Here is a 19,752-nt window from a genome sequence, read left to right on the forward strand (position 1 = left end):
ACACTATGGTGGTAATCATTTTGCAACATATAAGTGTATCAGATCAACAGATTTTTACACCTTAAACTTACACAATATGTCAATTATATCTCAATACAGCTGGAAAAAATAAAAATAAAATTAATATGGAAAGTCAAGGAAACTAGAATGGCTAACACGATTTGAAAAATAAAAAATGGGAGACTTATCTATTCAATGTTGAGGTTTTTTATATAGCTACAGAAATCAAGATTCAGGCCAAGATAGATAAATAGATTATTGGGACAGAATAGCTTACCCAGCTATAGGCCCACACAAATTTGCTCTGCTTATTTTTGACAAAGGTACAGAAGCAAGTCAATGACGTTGGAATAGCTTTTACAACAAATGGTGTTGAAACAAATGGTGTTGCCTATGGATACCCATAGGCAAAAAGAGGAACGACGACCCATCTAGTATATCTGACTGTCAATTTGGAATGGTTTATAGACTTAAGTATTAAATCTAAAACTACCCTTTTATGAAGATGGTGCTGAAAGCTAAGAAGGAAGCTCCTGCCCCTCCCAACACTGAAGCAAAGGCTTTGAAGGTCAAGAAAGCGGTGTTGAAAGGCATCCACAATCGCACAAAAAAGAAGATCCTCACATCACCAACATTCCGATGACCCAAGACTCTGCGTCTCTGAAGGCAGCCCATATACCCTTGAGAGAGAGCCCCCAGGAGAAACAAGCTTGACCACTATGCCATCATCAAGTAGCCCCAGACTACTGAGTCAGCCATGAAGAAAATAGAAGAAAACAGCATGCTTGTATTCATTGTGGATGTCAATGCCAACAAGCACCAGACCAAACAGGCTGTGAAGAAGCTCTAGGACATTGATGTGGCCAAGGTCAGGCCTGATGGAGAGAAAAAGGCATATGTTCGACTGACCCCTGACTATGATGCTTTGGATGTTGCCAACAAAATTGGGATCGTCTAAACTGAGTCCAGCTGGTTAAACCTAAATACAGTTTTTTTCATCATAAAAAACATGTAAAATTTTAAAAGTTTTTTTTAAAAAAAAAGAGTCATGAGGACCTAGGGCTAAGTGAAGAATTTTCACACTTGACACCAAAAGGGTGTTCTGCAAAAGGAAAAATTGTTATTTTTGATATCATAAGAATAAAAAAAACTTTTGCTATGTAAAATACTCTATTAAGACAAAAGACAAGCTATGGGGTAGGAGAACATATCTGCAGGCTTCATATTGGCAAATGACTAGTATCTAGAATATACAAAGAATTCTTAAAACTCAACAATAAGAAAACAACCCCATCAAAAATGAACTAAAGATCATCTGCCTCTGGCTCAGGTCATGGTCTCAGTGTCCTGGGATGGAGCCCTTCATCAGGCTCTCTGTTCAGTGGGGAGCCTGCTTCTCCCTCTCCCTCTGCTGCAGCCCCCAATTTGTGCTCTCTTTCTCTCTCTCTCTCTCTCAAATAAATAAAAATAAAATTTTTAAAAATGGGACAAAGATCTGAACAAACACCTCACTGAAGAAGATATGCAGATGGCAAATAAGCACATGCAAATATGTTCAACATCATAAGCAACTTGGGAAATTAAAACCACAATAAGATATCATGACACACAAATCAGATCAGTTACAATAAACATAGTGGGGACACCAAATGCTGATGAGGATGTAGAGAAACTGGATCCCTCATCTATTATCATTGGGTATGTAAGGTGATACAGCCACTGTGGATAATAGCTTGGCCATTCCTTTCAAAGCTAACAGATACTGTACTTGAAGGCATTTATTCCTAATGAAAACTTAGGTTCACACAAAACCTCTAGACAAAAGTTCATAGCAGCTTTATTTATAATAGCCTCAGACTGGAGGTAGCCAGGATATTCTTGAATGGCTATCTAGTTAAACAAACGGTGGTACATTCATCGCATGGAATACTACTTGGCAATAAAAAGGGATGAACTATTGGTAAAAGCAACAACTTGGATATATTTCTAAGGAATTAAACTGAGTGAAAGAAGTCAGTCTCAAAAGGGTGAATACTGGGCCATTCAGTTCATATAACATTCTTGACATAATAAAATTATAGAGATGAGGGACAGATTGTTAGTTTGCCAGAGGCTACGCATGGTGGGAAGAGTGTCATGTGTGTGGTTATAAAGGGAGATTATGAGGTTATTTTTTTTAAATATTTTATTTATTTACTTGAGAGAGAGACAGTGAGAGAGAGCATGAACGAGGAGAAGGTCAGAGAGAGAAGCAGACTCCCCATAGAGCTGGGAGTCCGATGTGGGATTTGATCCCGGGACTCCGGGATCATGACCTGAGCCGAAGGCAGTCATCCAACCAACTGAGCCACCCAGGCGTCCCAAGATTATGAGGTTATAAGGGAGATCCCTGTGGTAAGGGAATAGAATAAAACCTTGATCACATTGGTGGTTATATGAATCTACACGTGTCAGAAAATGACCTACACATACATTGTACAATGTCAAACTTTTGGTTTTGATATTGTGCTATAATTAGATGAGATAAACTCCTTGAGGGGAACTGGATGAAGGGTACCCAAGACCTTCCTGTATATTTTTTACAACTTCCTGTGAATCTACAATTTTTCAAAATAAAAAAGTTAAAAAGATGTTAAATAAAATGTTGGGAACAAAGCTGGAATTTGAAGGCCGATTTGTCTGATTCTGAAGTTAAGCTATATAATAATCACTAGAAACTATTAAGGAGTTAGGCCATGTTCTTTAAGTAACTTGCCCGATGTTATGCAGTTAGAAAGCTATAGTGCAGGACTAGAACCCCACTCTGGTTCCAAACATGCACTTTTAACCACTGTATTGACTCTTGGAAATATATGGGAAGGGAAGGATCATGGCATGAGTGGAGGGAGAGAGTTGAAATTGGAGAGAAACTAAAAGAAAGAAAAAAAGGACAAAGTAGCAAATTTCATTCATTGTAGTCAGAAAAATAAAAATTAAATCCCCACCAAGACACCATAACACAGCTACCAGATTGAAAAAACTGAAAAGTTTGATGATACTAACCATAGTCAGGTTGTGGAGTACCAGAAACTTACACTCTGGGCTGGGAGTGTAAATTGGTACGGCCATGTTGGGAAGTAGGCCCTGGCTAGTGAGGTTGAGCCTGTGTATAACCTACATGTAGCAATTTCACACCTATATATGTATTATGAGAAACTTGTACACAAGGAGATACTTTTCTAGAATTTTGTTTGTAGTAACAAGAAATTAATGCAATTGCCCAGGAGCTGTGGGATGGATAAACAAACGTGGAGTAGGAAATGAGATAGAGGTGTTGAACAAAATTATAAGCCAATGAGACCTATCATACACAGAGAGAACAACTCACCCAACAATGACAGAATGAATATTCTTCTCAAGTGCACATGGAGTATTATTCAGGCTAGGCCACAAAACAAGTTCCAACAGATTTTAAAAGACTGGAATCAGGAAAAACATCTTGAAAAGATGTAAAGCGTAAACTAAACCCAAATCTACCTAAGGAGGTGAAATACTTGTACACTGAAAACTATAACACTGTTGAAAGGAATTGAAAAAAAAAAAACCTAAATGGAAAGATATTTGGTGTTCATGGACAGGAACACTTAATATTGTTAAGATGTTAGTACTATCCAGCGTGGTCTACAGATTCAATGTAATTCCTGCCGAAATTCTAACAGCATATATTTTTTTTCAGAAACAGAAAAGCCCACCTTTAAATTCATCTGGAATTACAAGGGGACCCAAATAGCCAAAATAATCTTGTAGAAAAAGAACAAAGTTGGAGGTCTCACACTTCTGTTGCAAAACTTGCTGCAAAGCCAACGGAATTTTTAAAAAGGAAAAAGAAAAAAAGAAAAAAAATCAGGGAGCCTGGGTAGCACAGTCGGTTAAGCATCAGACTCTTGCTTTGCCTCAGGTCACAGTCTCAGGGTCATGAGATCGGTCTCTGTGCTCAGCAGGGAGTTTGCTTGAAGATTCTCTCCCTCTGCCCCTCCTCCACAACTAAATAAATACATCTTTTTTTTTTTCCTTAAAGAATCATAGTACTGACTTAAGGATAGGGATATGACCAATGCAGTGGAATTGAGAGTTCAGAATAAACCCATCCATCTATGACCAATAGATTTCCAATAAGTGTGCCAAGTTTATTCAGGGACAACTGGATTTCCACAAGCAAAAGAATGAATTTTGACCCCTACCTAATGCCCTATACAAAATTAACTCAAATGAATCAATGACCTAAAGATAAACTAGTAGAAAAAAACAGAGGGGTAAATATTCCTAACCTTGGATTTGGCAGTGGATTCTTAGGTATAATATCAAAGCAAGAGCACAACAACAACAACTAAAATAGATAAATTGGACTTCATCAAAATTAAAAACTTCTGTGCATTAAAGGACATTGTTAGGAAAGTGAAAGGACAACCTATAGAATGGGAGAAAATATTTTCAAATCATAGATCTGGTAAGCATCTAGCATCAAGAATATATAAAGATCACAGGGTATTTCCATTTTCATTTTTTTCACAATGTATACCAAACATCAATTGTGTAACTTAAATGTATCCAATTCCTACTTCTCAATTATACCTCAATAAAGCTGGAAAAGGGGAATATGTAAAGAACTCCCTAAACAACCCGAAAGACAGACAGCCAAAATAAAAAATGGGCAAAGGACACAAAGAGGCATTTTTCCAAAGAAGATATATAAATGACCAATTAGCACATGAAAACAGAGAAATGCAAATAAAAACCTCAATGAAATACTATGCCACACCTATAACAAAAAAGAACAAGTGCTGGCAAGGATGTGGAAAACTTGGAACCCTCGTACATTGGTGGTAGAAATGTAAAATGGTGCAGTCAACATGCAAAACATTTTGGCTGTTCAAAAAGCTAAACACAGAATTACCACATGACCTAGCCATTCTGCTCCTAGGTATGGAATCCAATTCAAAAGAATTGAAAACAGGAACTCAAATAGGGACTTGTACACCATTATTCATTAAAGCACTATTCACAGTAGCCAAGAGTGAGGAAGGACCCAAGAGTCCACCAAGAGAAGAACTGATAAAAAAAAAACAAAACGTGGTATATACAATGGACTATTATTCACCCATAAAAACAAAGGAAGTTGTGATACCGGCTACAATATGGACGAAACTTGAACACATGCTCATTGAAATAAGCCAAATACAAAAGCATAAATACTATATGATTCCACTTATATGAAATGTCTAGATGAAGTAAATTCATAGAGACCCTAGACAGATTATTGCCAGTGGCTGATGGAAGAGCTATTGCTTTCTGGTTACAGAGCTTCTGTTTGGGATTTGTGAGAGTGTGGGAAATTGACAGTGCAGATGGTTGTACAACACTGTGGATGTAACCAATGCCACTGAGTTGTATACTTATATTTGGTTAGAATGGCATGTTTTACATGATACATATTTTTTTACCATAAAAAATTAACAAGTTCTGGAGATGTAATGTACGGTATGGCAACTCTAGTTAATAATACTCCATTGTGTATCTGAAGGCTGCTCAGAGAGTAGATCTTAAGAGTGCTCACCGTAAGAAAAAAGTTCTGTAATATGCACGGTGATGGATATTAACGAGACTTATCGTGGTGGTCATCTTGCAATATATTCAAATACTGAATCATAATGTTGTCAACCTGCAACTAGTGCAATGTTTTATGTCAGTTATGCCTCCATGAAAAATAAAAAAATTTTAAAATGGTAAAAGTGGTCTATAATCATGTCACATAATAACATATAACGGTGCAAACGAATGAGTAGAAGCCCCACTTATCAACGTCGACGAACTTCGCAAGCATATTACTGAGACACCGGAAGTTACAAAGGAGCACGCATGTTATTTTTTTTTGGTATAGATTTCAAACATAGGCAAGCATAAACTGTGCTGTTTCGGGACACACATGTAGGCTCAAAGTATGAAGAAAAGCAAGGTAGTGATTACTCCAGTGATCAGAATGGTTAGCTTTGACAGCAACTGGGAATGGATTGATGGGCTTCTAGCACGGGGTGGGGGGGGGCGGTATTCTGTTCCTTGGTGAGGGTGGTGATAATGTGAGATTTTCCCTTATATTTATTGTTTCGATCTTTGCTAGCAGAAGCACTGGAAATGCAGAATGTCGGGCTGTACCCCAGACTTGCTTTTTAACAGATCTCCAGGTGATTGCTGTGCATATCAAAGTTTCACTGTTTTATGCTCTGTTTCCGAAGTTGCCACGCATCTCAGAATGGAAACAAATACAGTCCTAGATTGTTTCAGTTTCCACGAGGCTTTCAACGGAACAGTTGTTTCTGCTGTACCTCGAGTCATATAGAACAATGATGATAATGAGCATCTCTGCACCACGATCAGCAGTGACTCGTGGGTTTGCCGCAGCAGGAAGAAGAGGGGCTGTGGGCGCCTGCCTTGGCCAAGGAGGACTCAGGCCACGCATCCTGGTCTTTAGGGGGGGCCCTGGCCTTTCCCTCCCCCTCTGCAGGCGGCCAGTAGTCCTCATCTGGCTGCACAGGGGCCTGTGGTGGCTGTCATGGTCACACCTGCGCCTGCGATGCCCAGACACTCTCCTGGGAAGGCGGTGTCAGTCTTAGGCTCCCTTGCAGCTGCGTCACTCGTCACTCGCAGTCCGGAGCCCTTCACCACATATCCACCCCTGGCTGGACTGGGGTGTTTTTCAGAAGGAAGCTGGGGCTGGGCACCACCGCTCCCCACAGGAAATTTCTCAAATCCACCCCTCATTTTTTCCTGCACAAACTCTCTCCACGTGCGTCGCAACATAATAAAACGTATTTGCTACTTAAAGACGCTTTGAAAATGGCCTTGGATTTCCACTTAACGCCCTTAGTTAACTGACAACCCACAGCATTATTTTCAAAGTGCAAACTTAGTGTGCAGAGACAGCAATGAGAAGACATCATTCTTAGGGAAAGCCTTAAGTACAAAATGCTTTTAAATACTAGCACCATAGATGGCAACCTACAGGAAGGGATACCGTTTTTCCAGTCATTCCTTATTCATTACAGTTACAGTGAAAGATGCATGGTATTAGGATTTAAAGTAGAATGAAATGTTCATTCTTCAAGCTTTACAAATCCAGCTGTTTGTTTTCCGTATTTGTGTATACCTACTAGTTTTAATTACACCAATAATTTCCCTGGGTTCTTAAATTTACATTAGCTTTTAAAATATAGAGAAAACAATCCCCATATAATTTAATCATTTGTGCAAATGACAGACAGGGAAGTTATTGGTTTGTATTGTAATTATTGTAGTTCATGTTTTGAGCTCATTTGTACAATTGCTAAATTAATAATTATCATTTACGTAAGCAGATTAGGTCATCTGCACTCATTTACAATTATAATTCAGAAATGATTAGATGTTCTTCAAATTTCCCAATTTCTTTAATGCCCTTATTAAAATTGTACATTAAAGAATTTTCCAATTGAGTCTATTATCATAAGTAAATTTGGCTTAGTACATATAATTACTCCCATGCTATTGCATATAAATTTTCAATTAATCCCTCTCTTTTCCAAAGTGTATGGCAAAACAAGTTGATTGTCATAATGTTCACAGCATTTGCTTAAAAGCCATGCTTGTTAAAATTCACAAGACCAAACCATAATGAGTAATATAAAATAGTATAGGAAATTCTTCTATAAAACATGTATCACATTACATATCACTAGAATATTCCCAGCTCTTTACTGTGATGTCTTGTTTGTCAGAAGAGAACTTTAGACTTATTGCAGAAATTCTTCAATAACATAGAATGCCCAGAAATATTTAAAATATTTAAAGCCCACACGTAGTTGAAAAGACGTTGATTTTTTTCAAATTATAAATGTAATGCATATTTATTTAACATTTGGAAAATACAGAAAAGCATGCAGGAGGCAAAAAAAAAAAAAAAGATCATGTATAATTTTGCCACCCAGAGATAATCTTTATTATCATTTTGGTTTTCATCTTCCAAGACTCTACAGTGCATTTTTATCTATCCATTTCCGTGTGTGCTGTGTAGTAATCAAATTGGAGTTGTATTATATAGATGTACTGTTCAAATTCTTGGTTTTTATGACTCCAATGAAAAGAATGATGCTTTCTTCCTCTGTATCTTTGTCGCAGACCTGGCTTATTTTTTGTATTTATTACAAAAGTTCTATACTTTGAAGAACAAAGTTCCTGGTGAGCAAAGTTAACCGAATCCCAGTTCTCACACTGACTAGCCGCGTGACCTTGGACAAGATACTCAGCCACTGTATGCCGCAGCCTCCGCATTCGTAAGACGGGGATACAGATGGAGTACCCACTTTAGGCACTTGTTGTGAGGGTCAAGTTGAGCAATTTAATATAAAGCTCACAGACCAGTGCCTGACACACAGGAAATGGCATGTATTTGTTATATGAATTATTTGCCCAGCTTTCTGGCATTTAACTATTTAGGGTGTTGCTAAGGTACCCAAATCTTGGAGATTTTATTTTAGGTTAGTGTTGTTATTACTGCCTGAGAACACTGCCAGCTCCTTAATGGCACGTAGAGAACGTCATGTCTACTCTGCACATGCCACGCGAAGACCAGCCCAGGTATGGAAAATGGGAGGAAACAACCTAGAGACAGTGCAGAAAGGTAAGGATGAAAGGGTAATTTTTTTAGTTAGAGAAGTATTAATGGGCTTTTCCAAGGTGCCACAACTACTCTTGTTTATTATTTCTATGAATATGGACATCTGCTTGGCTCAGATGGTTAAGCCTCTGCCTTCGGCTCAGGTCATGATCCCAGGGTCCTGGAATCAAGCCCTGCATCAGGCTCTCTGCTCACCGGGAAGCCTGCTTCTCCCTCTGCCTCTGATCCCCTCTCTCTCTGTCTCTCATGAATAAAATAAAATCTTTTTGTTAAAAAAAGAAATATTTCTATAAATGTTCTGAGAGTAAGAGTACAAATTTAAAAATCTGATTTTGCAGGAGCACCTGGGTGGCTCAGTGGGTTAAGCGTCTGCCTTTGGCTCAGGTCATGATCCTGGGATCAAGCCCCAAGTCAGGCTCCCTGCTCAGTGGGGAGCCTGCTTCTCCCCATACCTCCTGCTATCCCCTGCTCATGCCCTCTCTCTGTCAAATAAAGTATTGAAAGGGTCTGTTTTTGCAAATAACACTAAGTTATTTGGTAGCAAAAAATCAAATTCACGGACATAAATTAGAGAGACATCTTACTAATTAGTGGGCAAAAACTAGAAAATGCTCTTTTAAAATGGACTTTATTGAGGTATGATTTACATACAATTAATAGTGCCCATTAAAGGATATGGATGGGTAAGTTTTAACAAATACATTCACCTGAGTAATCACCGTCAAAATCACATACCCCCCACACCACAATCAGTGACTCAGAGAGCCATAGATCTTTCTGGTCCCGAGTTTTAGCATTTCATATAAAAGGAACCATACAGTATGTACTCTTTGGTGTCTGACTTCTTTTATGCAATATAATGTCTTTGAGATCCACCCCTGTGTAGCAAACATTAGTGGTTTACTCCTTTAAATTGCGCAATGGCATTTCGTCACACAGAATATACCACGCTTTGTTTACCGAGTCACCTGTTGATGAACATTTGGGTTGTTTCCAATTTTGAGCTAAAAATCAGCTGTGTGCTGCAGCTGGTTTATGCTGGCTTTGTGTTGGGGGAGCTGATGGTGCACACCTGTTCTCAACTTCATGTTCAGCGACCCTGGTTGGTAGCTTGAAATCGGCTTGGCGGGAGTATTTACACCAAGGAAATTGACTGATTGGGAACCCCCCCCCCCCCGTTCCCCGCCCCGCCCGCCACTCACCAGGTTTACCAATACTCCACTGGCTATTGTGAATGGAGGCACAATGAATATTTGTGTAGAAGTCTTTTGTCGACAGCGGTTTTCATTTCTCTTGGGAAAATACCTAGCCATAGGTTTTCTGGGTCATATAGTTAGTGAATGTTTAATTTTATAAGAAACTGCCAAAGAGTTTTCCAAAGTGGTTGTGCCATTGACATTCCTGCCAACAATGTATGGGTGTTCCATTTGCTCTCCTTCCTCACCAGTACTTGGGATGGTCAGGCTTTTAATTTTGGCCATGGCAGGGGTTGTGGGATGGTGTCTCCTGCAGTTCTGTCTTTTTATGAAGATGAATAATATTGCACATCTTTCCATGTGCTTATTGGCTATTCTTATTCATGTCTTCTCTTTTGACTTTCTATTCATGCTTTTTGACCATTGGGGGTGGGTGGTGGTGTTCATTTTCCTGTTGGGCTGTAAGACCTCTTGGGCATTTTTGGTACAAGTCCTATATCAGATAAAGGTATTGGTAAGATTTTCTCCCAGTCTAAGGCTTGCCATTTCATTTTATTTTTCTCTTTCAAAGAGCAGAAACTTTAAATTTTTTATAAAGTCCGTTTTATCAATTTTTTTCATTGTTCCTATGTATCCTACATAAGGATCCTATGTAAGAAATCGTTGCTTAGGGGTGCTTGGGTGGCTCAGTGTGTTAAGTCTCTGCCTTAGGCTCAGGTCATGATCTCATGAGAGATCAAGCCCCGCATCAGGCTCTCTGCTCAGCAGGGAGCCTGTTTCCCCCTCTCGCTGCCTGCCTCTCTGCCTACTTGTGATCTCTGTCTGCCAAATAAATAAATAAAATCTTTTTTAAAAAAGAAATCATTGCTTAATTCAAGATCCAAATTTTTCCCTATGTTTTCTACTAGAAAATTTATAGTTTAGCTTTTACATGTAGATATGATTCACTTTAATTTTTGTGTCTAGTGTGAAATAAAAGTTGATTTACCCTTAAAGGTTGTTTATTCTTTACCTATATGGATATTCAGTAGCTCCAATATCACTTGTAGAAAAGACTACTCTTCCCCCTAATTGAATTTCTAAAGTAGTATGATTGATAATCGATCAACCATATATGTGTGGATTTACTTCTGTACTCTATCCAAATCCATTGATCTATATGCCTATCCTTGATTAATGTAGCTTCACAGTAAGTCTTAAAACCACATAGTTTGTCTTCAATTTTGTTGAACTTTTCTTTTTTCTTTATTTGCTTATTTCTTAAAATGCTTTGGCTTTTCTGAGTCTTTTCCATTTCCATATACATTAGAGGTTCAATTTGTCAATTTCTACAAAAATAGCATGCTGGGATTTTGACTGCGATTGTATTGAATCTATCAATCAATTTTAGTCTTCTAATCCACGAATATGGTGTATCTCTCAATTTATGTTTTGCTTAATTTCTTTTGACAATAATTTCAGTGTACAGGTCTTGCTCCTATTTTGTTGTTTATTCCTAAGCATGCCATGATTTTGAAAGCTATTTTTTTAAATTAATTTCTAATTTTTCATAGCTAATACATAGAAATGCAATTTTTATTAAGTTCAGTTAGCCAACATATAGTAAGTACATCATTAATTTTTGATGTAATGTTCAACGATTCATTAGTTGTGTATAACATGCCCTCCTTAATACCCATCACCCAGTAACCACATCTCCCCATCCCCCTCCTTTCTGAAACCCTCTGTTTGTTTCCTGGAGTCCAGAGTCTCTCTTGGTTTGTCTCGCTCTACGATTTCTTCCCAGTTTTTCCTCCTTCCTTCTCCTAATGTCTTCCACGCTATTCCTTATGTTCCACATATGAGTGAAACCATATGATAATTGTCTTTCTCCGCTTGACTTATTTTACTTAGCCCAATCCCTATATTGTCTTTGTACCCTGTTATCTTTCTAAATGTACTTATTAGTTCCAGTAGCATTTTTGGGAGATACTTTTGAAAATTTTTTTTTAATGTATACAACATGCCATGTGCTAATAAAACCAGTTTTACTTCTTCCTTTTCAATATGAATACCTTTGATTTCCTTCTCTTGCTTTGCAATGACTAGGATGTCTAATACAGTGTTGAATAGAAGGTGCGGAAGTTGATCTTTGTCTTGATCCTGATCTTTAGAGGAAAAGCAGTAAGTCTTTTTTTCCAGTAAGAATGATATTTGCTGTAGATTTCACATAAATGCCTTTTATTAGATTGACGAAGTTCCCTTCTAATCATGGTTTGTTGAGAATTTTTATTATGAACCGATGTTGAATTTTGTCAAATGCCTACATCATTTGAGATGCTTATAAGTTTCTCTCTTTTATTGTATTAATACAGATAATTATATTAATTAATTTGGATATTAACCCAACTTTGTATTCCTGGCATAGATCACGTGGTGGTGGTGTGTAGTCTTTCCTATATGTTGCTGGATTCAGTTGCTAGTATTTGAAAGAATGTTTTCTTCCATTTATCAGGCATACCAATCTGTAATTCTTTTCTTGTAACAAATACAAACATCCTATTACTGTTCTAAGCCAGTGTCAGCCAACTATGGCTTGTGGACCTAATCTGGCCCATAGTCTGTTTTTGTAAATAAAGCCTTATTAGAACACAGCCACAGTCATCCATTTATGTATTATTGTCTATGTCTGCTTTCACAGTATAGTGGCAGATTTGAAGAGTTGTGGTAGAGACCGTATTACCTGCAAAGCCTAAAATATTTATTCTCAGGCCCTCGAGAGGAAATGTTGGCTGTCTCCTGCTCTAAGCCATGGTGCAACTAGGTGTGGAATTCTGGGCACATGTCCGGTCATCGTTCTACAGGAAATAAAGAGAGGATTGGAAAAAAAAAAAAAAAAGAAAAAGTGGAAAAATTCCAGAGGAGGGAACTGAAATGACTAAGATGTTTGGGACTTGAGGGTGCTGGGGTGGGAGATGGGAAGTGCAAATAGCTATAGGAGGACAGATCAGAAGTTTTAATTCTGAAAAGAATAAAGACCAAAGAGACTTTTGATAACCAAAATCTATATGATTTATGAATGCTTAACGGATATGGTGAATTCCAATTTGTTGGGAGAAGGCAGCCTGCCGTGGGCCCTGAGTGTCCCTGCACATTCCTTTTTTTTTTTTTTTTTAAGATTTTATTTATTTATTTGACAGAGGAAGAGAGATCACAAGTAGGCAGAGCAGCAGGTGGGGGAGGGGGGAAGCAGGCTCCCCGCTGAGCAGAGAGCCCGATTTGGGGCTCAATCTCAGAACCCTGAGATCATGACCTGAGCCGAAGGCAGAGGCTTAATGCACTGAGCCATCCAGGTGCCCCTGTCCCTGCACATTCTTGCTGATAGTGACTTTCCTTAAGGCTTAGCTGCACTCTGACCCTGAGCGGTTTCTACAACTAGTCTTGTAGACAGTTAAAATAGGCCAAGGAGACCACAGCAGGCTACCACAGGACTACTTTGTTTAGTGCTTGCTACTACCATGGTGCATGACCTTTAACTCCAGGTTCCTCAGCTGTAGCATAACCCACTGCACATGCGGCTGACGCCTGGGCTGTTTGCAGCGCCTCATGGAATTTGATTCAGGGGATCTAAAGCTCCTGCTCTAATCCGTTGAGTCCTATTGTGTCCACTTCTGGCACCTGTGACTCACCAGCCTGCTTCTTTAGCAACCTCTCTGGGAGCCTCGTTCCTTCTTTCCACTTTCTAGCAGTTTGGGGTTCTTCCCTGACAAAACTTGTTTATTGAATTCCAACGTGTGAGGCAGAAGGGCACACCTGAGAGTTCGAAGAAAGATATTCTGGCCAATTAAAGCAGCAGGAAGTAGAATTTGGGAAATAATGGATTCCTCAAGAATTGGCAAAAGTAAAAGAAAAATTAATTTCTGATATGTTAGGCTGACATAAGCATCAACGACATGACTCCACACACTTCTCAGTGACTCCTCAGACCAAACAATTTGGGACTCTGCTCCGATGTTGTCACTCTAGGTGCAAGCTTGTTTTTGTCCTTATTATCCTGTCCTTATCGTCCCGGACATTTCTGTAAGGTGGATGTGCTCCGTGCTCTTTCTGCCATCTTAACTCATAGCAATTCACTTGGCTGTGTTTGACCCTGTGACGATGCTCTGAGTTGTCTATGCCCTGCACTGGTTGTTCTTTTGGTGTCTCCTTCCAGGGTTCTACCTCATCCTTCCACCCTGAGGTGCCCCCCTCACCCCTTCCATCAGAGTTGCCTTCAGTCTCAGCTTTCACTTTTCTTCCATTCTTCCTGAATCAAGTTTCAGCTTAAGCTCTGAGGTCATAAGCATGGCATGTACCCTCTGTTCCTCTTATGCTTACAAGCAGTATTTCTCAAATGGAACTGACCATTTTCTATAGCAATCCACTTCCCCATCCCCCTTACCCCATTTACCTGAGTGGTCATAACATTTTTCCAAGTCCAATGGCTCCAGACTTTGGAGATTGCAATGACTGCTCCATATCCTTCTCCACGGTCCAAATAGTCTCCAAGCCCTGTTCATTTCCTGTAGAATTTTCTTCTGCTAGTTAAGTCATACTGGCGCCATTCTGGCTCAGGGAGGCTTAGCCTCATACATTCCCTTCAAGACTTGACTGATGACCACTCCCCACACACCAACCACCGGCACCTCTATTGATGCCTTTCCTGGTGGCAGTTCATGCTGACTCTAAGGCAATGTCCCATACTTCTTAGGATTTGATGATATATAGTTTGGAGATGTCTAAACCACGCATTGGTTGGTATCCCCCTCCCTTCCCCAGTTAAAACCCTCCACAGTGACTTCTAATTATACTTAGAATAAAATCCAGGCTCCTTTCCATGGTCTACAAAGATCTATATGACCCAGCCTGCTCCACCTGTCCATTCTCATCTTGAACCACTCTGCCCATTGCTCATTTCTCTGCAGCCACACTAGCCACCTCAGTTCCTAGAATGTTGCCATGCTCCCTTCAAACTTAAGACCCTCTACCACGAAGTCTGCCTCCAATCCCACCTCCAAATCTTTGTCCAACTCCTGCTGATCCTTCAGGTTTCAGCTCAAGTTTCATTTGGAGGAGCTGACCCTAAAGCTTTTTCTAGATTTGCCCCTGCAGTTAGTCTTTTTCATAAGATATTGCTCTTGACTCCCAGGACTTATCAGAAATTGTGATTGCGTATTTATTTGTGATGTTTAAAAAAAGGTCTGTTTTACTTATCAAGACCAGGAAGGCAGGGATTGTTTCTGTCTCTTTCCTTTCTTAGTTTAACAGTACAGACCCGGGCACATCCCAGGCACTCAAGGTAAATGCTTGGTAAAAGAGGGACTTTTCGTTGTAACAGAATATCTCCTATTTGCCCATCTCCAATGCAAACTGAGTCCTACAGATCCTGAGCCATACAATCCTTAAGTTCTCCATGCACTATGGACTAATCTTATTAACTTGTTTTGATTGTAGGTCTACCAGACACCTTCTCCTGGTTTTATTAGGTGAGATTATGCAAGTCACTTGTATTGATTTCCTATGGTGTTTCCAAGAATTTCTGCCAGAAATGGCCTTTCTGTTTTCCTTCAGTGTACTTCCTAGATGATCCCCCACTGCACTCCACTCTCCGAGTCCCACCACTGTCAGCCGTGCCTCAGGTGGGGGTGACAGCAGGTTATGGGGTGATGAGTGACAGAAGACAGAGAAAGTAGTTTTCCTGATTAGATTCCCTTCTTTAGGCCCAAGCCCTTTCTCACTTGCCTTGTCCCGGTGGATCTGCCCTTCTTTGTCTATACAGGACCATTCACCTGAAGATGCAGTTTCGCACAGTTGCTAAGACTTTGGACGCTGGAGCTGGGCTGCTGGGGTGCAAATCCTTGACTTCAAAATTCCTTAGCTGTGTAGCTTGAGTAAGCTACTTAATCTGAGTAATAGTTTCCTCATTCATAAAACGGGGATAATGAAAAATGATGATAATACTGGTATGTACTACTTAGAGTTATAAGAGGATACAATGAAATGATTTTTGTAGTGCTTAGAACAGGGCTGGGCATATGGTAAGTAGGCCATAACGTTATTTCTTTCATGTTGAATGAAGCTCTTCCTCAGAAGGGAAATGTGTACGTTTTTGTATGCAAGCTCTTGCCCTTTCCATTCTTACTGGGTTTTTTGGTTTGTGTGTGTGTGTGTGTGTGTGTGTGTGTGTGTGTGTTTAGAAGCCATGAAAATGACTGCACGGAAGTGGGTTATCACCTAGAGTAATGGCCACTCCTGTGAGGTCTTGTATGTCTTCCCTCCTTGTCATTCTTTCTGGGTGGGGGTTGATAAGAGAGTTATTAACTCCTGGGACCCAAGGATGCTCTATTCTTGTCTCTGATGCACTGAAGACCTTTAGGGGCTTGAACAGACTCAGGTATATGCCAGTCCACAAATCTAGGGCAGTCTAGAATCATAGCATTAGGCCCGACTGTGTATATTCTATTGTCTAGGATGACCTACCATCCTAGTTTGCCTGAGATACTCCTAGGTTTAGCACTGAAAATACTGCATCCCAGGAAGCCCCTAGTCCCAGGCAAACTAGGACAGTGGGTCACTATATCTATCACCAACTTTCACTTGCCTTGGCAGGTTTCAAAACCTTGTACCTTTTGCATGCATCTCTGATGTAAACCTACCGATCCTACTTGTCATCTGGGGGGGATAAACTCAATTTATTTATTTTTTAAAGATTTTATTTATTTATTTGAGAGCATGAGAGAGAGAGAGAGTAGGGAGGAGGGACAGAGGCAGAGGGACAAGCAGAGACAGGGGGAGAAGCAGCCCCACTGTCCAAACCGCAGAGCAGGAAGCCCAATGCAAGGCTTAATCCCAGGACTCCGAGACCATGACCTGAGCTGAAGGCAGATGCCTAACTGACTGAGCCACCTAGGCACCCCTCAATTTTTGATACGCCTTATTTCATATCATTCTGCTGCTTGTACCACTGTCCTACAACAAGTTGTTCCTTCTAGAAATAGCAGTCATGCTGTGATGTATAAATGAGTGTCCATTTTCGGGTACTGGGCTACTGGTGTACTTTCTTGGTAAAACTTTTCACTCCAACAAATGGTAATGTAAGAAAGTTTCATTGTCCTCATTCCCCTTCAACTTACTTTTTACTGAGATATAATTCACATGTTATAAAATTCAGTGGGTTTTAGTATTAGCATATTTACAAGGTTGTGCAATCATCATAGCTCTTTAATTCCAGAATATTTTCATAATTGTTTTTTTCATAAGAAACCCTGAATTCCTTAGCAGTCCACTCCAATTTCCCCACCAAACTCCAGGCCCCAGCAACCGTTTTCTGTCTCCTTGGATTTGCCTATTCTCAACATTTCCTATAAATAGAATCATACACCATGTGGCCTTTTGTGTCTGACTTCTTTTGTTTAGCATCATGATTTCTTTTTTGGGTCGGGGAGGGGTGGAGGGAGAGGAAGAGAGAGACAATCCCAAGCAGGCTTCATGCCCAATGCAGGGCCTGATGCAGGGTTTGACCTCATGACCCCGAGATCATGACCTGAGCTGAAATCAAGAGTCAGATGCTTAACTGACTGAGCCACCCGGGCACCCAGAGTTGTGTTTTCAATGTTTATTTAAGCTATAGAGCATGTATCAGTAATCCATTCATTTTTATAGCCAAATAACATTTTGTGTAAATATTCATCAGTTGCCAGACATTTGGGTTGTTTCCACTTTTTAGCTACCATAAATAAAGCTGCTATGAACATTTGTGTACAAGTTTTTATATGGGCTATGTATTTTCATTTCTCTATGCTCAACTTATTAAGGAACTACAGGCTGTTTTCCAAAGTGGCTGCTCCATTTTCTATTCCAGCCAGCAGTGCGTGGGACTGTTTTCTCCAATGTTTATCTCGCCTTTTCATTAAACCTATTCTAGTATGAAGTGATATTTCATTGTAGCTTTGATTTCCATTTACCTGATGGCTAATGAGATCCAACATCTTTTGGGGACATTTTACTCATTTTTAATTAAAGTATAGTTGATATACAATGTAACATTAGCTTCAGGTGTACAACACAGTGACTTGATAAATCTGTATGTTATGTGGTGCTTGCCACCAGTGAGGCTGCCATCTGTCACCCTACAGCACCATTACAATACCATTCATGACATTCCCTATGCTGTGCCTTTCATTACCTTTCACTTTCTTAGTATTGTCTTTTGATGCACAAAAGTTTTAAATTTTGATAAGGTCCAGTTTATCTACTCAAAAATAAACTCTTTTTTAAAAAGATTTTATTTATTTATTTATTTGACAGAGAGAGGGAGAGAGAGAGATCATAGTAGACAGAGGGGCAAGCAGAGAGAGAGGGGGAAGCAGGCTCCCCGCCGAGCAGAGAGCCCGATGTGGGGCTCGATCCCAGGACCCTGAGATCATGACCTGAGCCAAAGGCAGAGGCTTAACCCACTGAGCCACCCAGGCACCCCTCAAAAATATACTCTTATATTGAATTACGTACTTACTTTTATCATTGCTTTTTATATTTTTATGTAATTCGAGTTACTGTCCTTGTATTTCAGACTGAAGATCTCCTGTAAGTATTTCTTGCAGGGCAGGTTAGTGAGAATTGAATTCTGTCACTTTTTGTTTACCTAGCACTATCTTTATTGCCCCTTTATTTTTGAAGGACAGTTTTCCCTGAAGGTAGAATTCTTCTAGCACTTTTATAACTTTTATAACTATGTCCTCGCATCACCTTCTGACCTCTGTGGTTTCTGATGAGAAGTCAGTTCTTATAGGAGTTGTGGACCACTTCTACATGAGTCATTTCTCTCTCCCTGCTTTCGAGGTTTCCTTTGTCTCTTTCTTTTGACATTTTGATTACCATGGGATGAGGTATGAGTCTCTGAGTTTGTTGAGCATCTTGGATACATAAATTCATGTATTGCTTCAAATTTGGGCAGTTTTCAGTCATTATTTCTTCAAATAGTCTTTCTGCCTCTCTGCTCTGTCCTCTCCTTCTGGGATTCCCATATGATGATACACTTAGTGGTGTCCCACAGCTCTCTGAGGCTCCATTCACTTTTCTTTCTTCTTTTTACTCTCTGTTCCTCAAACTGGATAATCTCAATTGATCTATGTTGAAGTTCACGGAGTCTTTCTTCCACCTGCTCAAACCTGCTCTTGGGCCCCTCAGGTGGATTTTTCATTTCAGGTATTGTGCTTTTCCACCCCAGAGTTTCTACTAGCTTCCTTTTCATAATGTCTCTACTGATATTTTCTATCTGGGGGAGCCATCATTCTCATTCTTTCTTTACTTTTTCAGAGCTGCTTCTATTTAGTTCTTTGAACATGTTTAAAATAGCGGATTTTAAGTTTCTATGTAGTAAGTCTAAAGTCTTGGTTCCTTCGGATAATTTTGATTGATTGCCTTTTGACTCCTGTGTGTGAGCCATACTTTTTCTTTTCTTTTTTTTTTTTTTTTAGTTTGTGTGCCTCACAATTTTTGTTAAAAGTGGACATTTTATATCATATAGATCTCCCCCTTCTCAGGGTTTCTTATTGTTGCTATTTGTCATTGTTGTTGTTGCTGCTGTTTGTTTAGAGGTGTTTCTGGATAAATTATGTAAAGTCTGTATTCTTTGTTGTGTGGGGCCACTCAAGTCAGTGCATGGCTAGCTTAGGGCTCAGCTAATGATTGCATGGAGTTTGCCTAAAATTCTTGAAACCAGCAAGTCTTTCAGTCTTGTGAAAGTGTTCTGTGTATTTGTTGAGGTATACCTGCAACACTCAGCCAGGTGTGGATAACCTGGTTCTGCCTGATGAAGACAGTATGGTACCGGCACAAAAACAGACACAGAGA

This window comes from Mustela nigripes, chromosome X (assembly GCF_022355385.1).
Source record: "Mustela nigripes isolate SB6536 chromosome X, MUSNIG.SB6536, whole genome shotgun sequence".
Lineage (NCBI taxonomy): Eukaryota > Metazoa > Chordata > Mammalia > Carnivora > Mustelidae > Mustela > Mustela nigripes.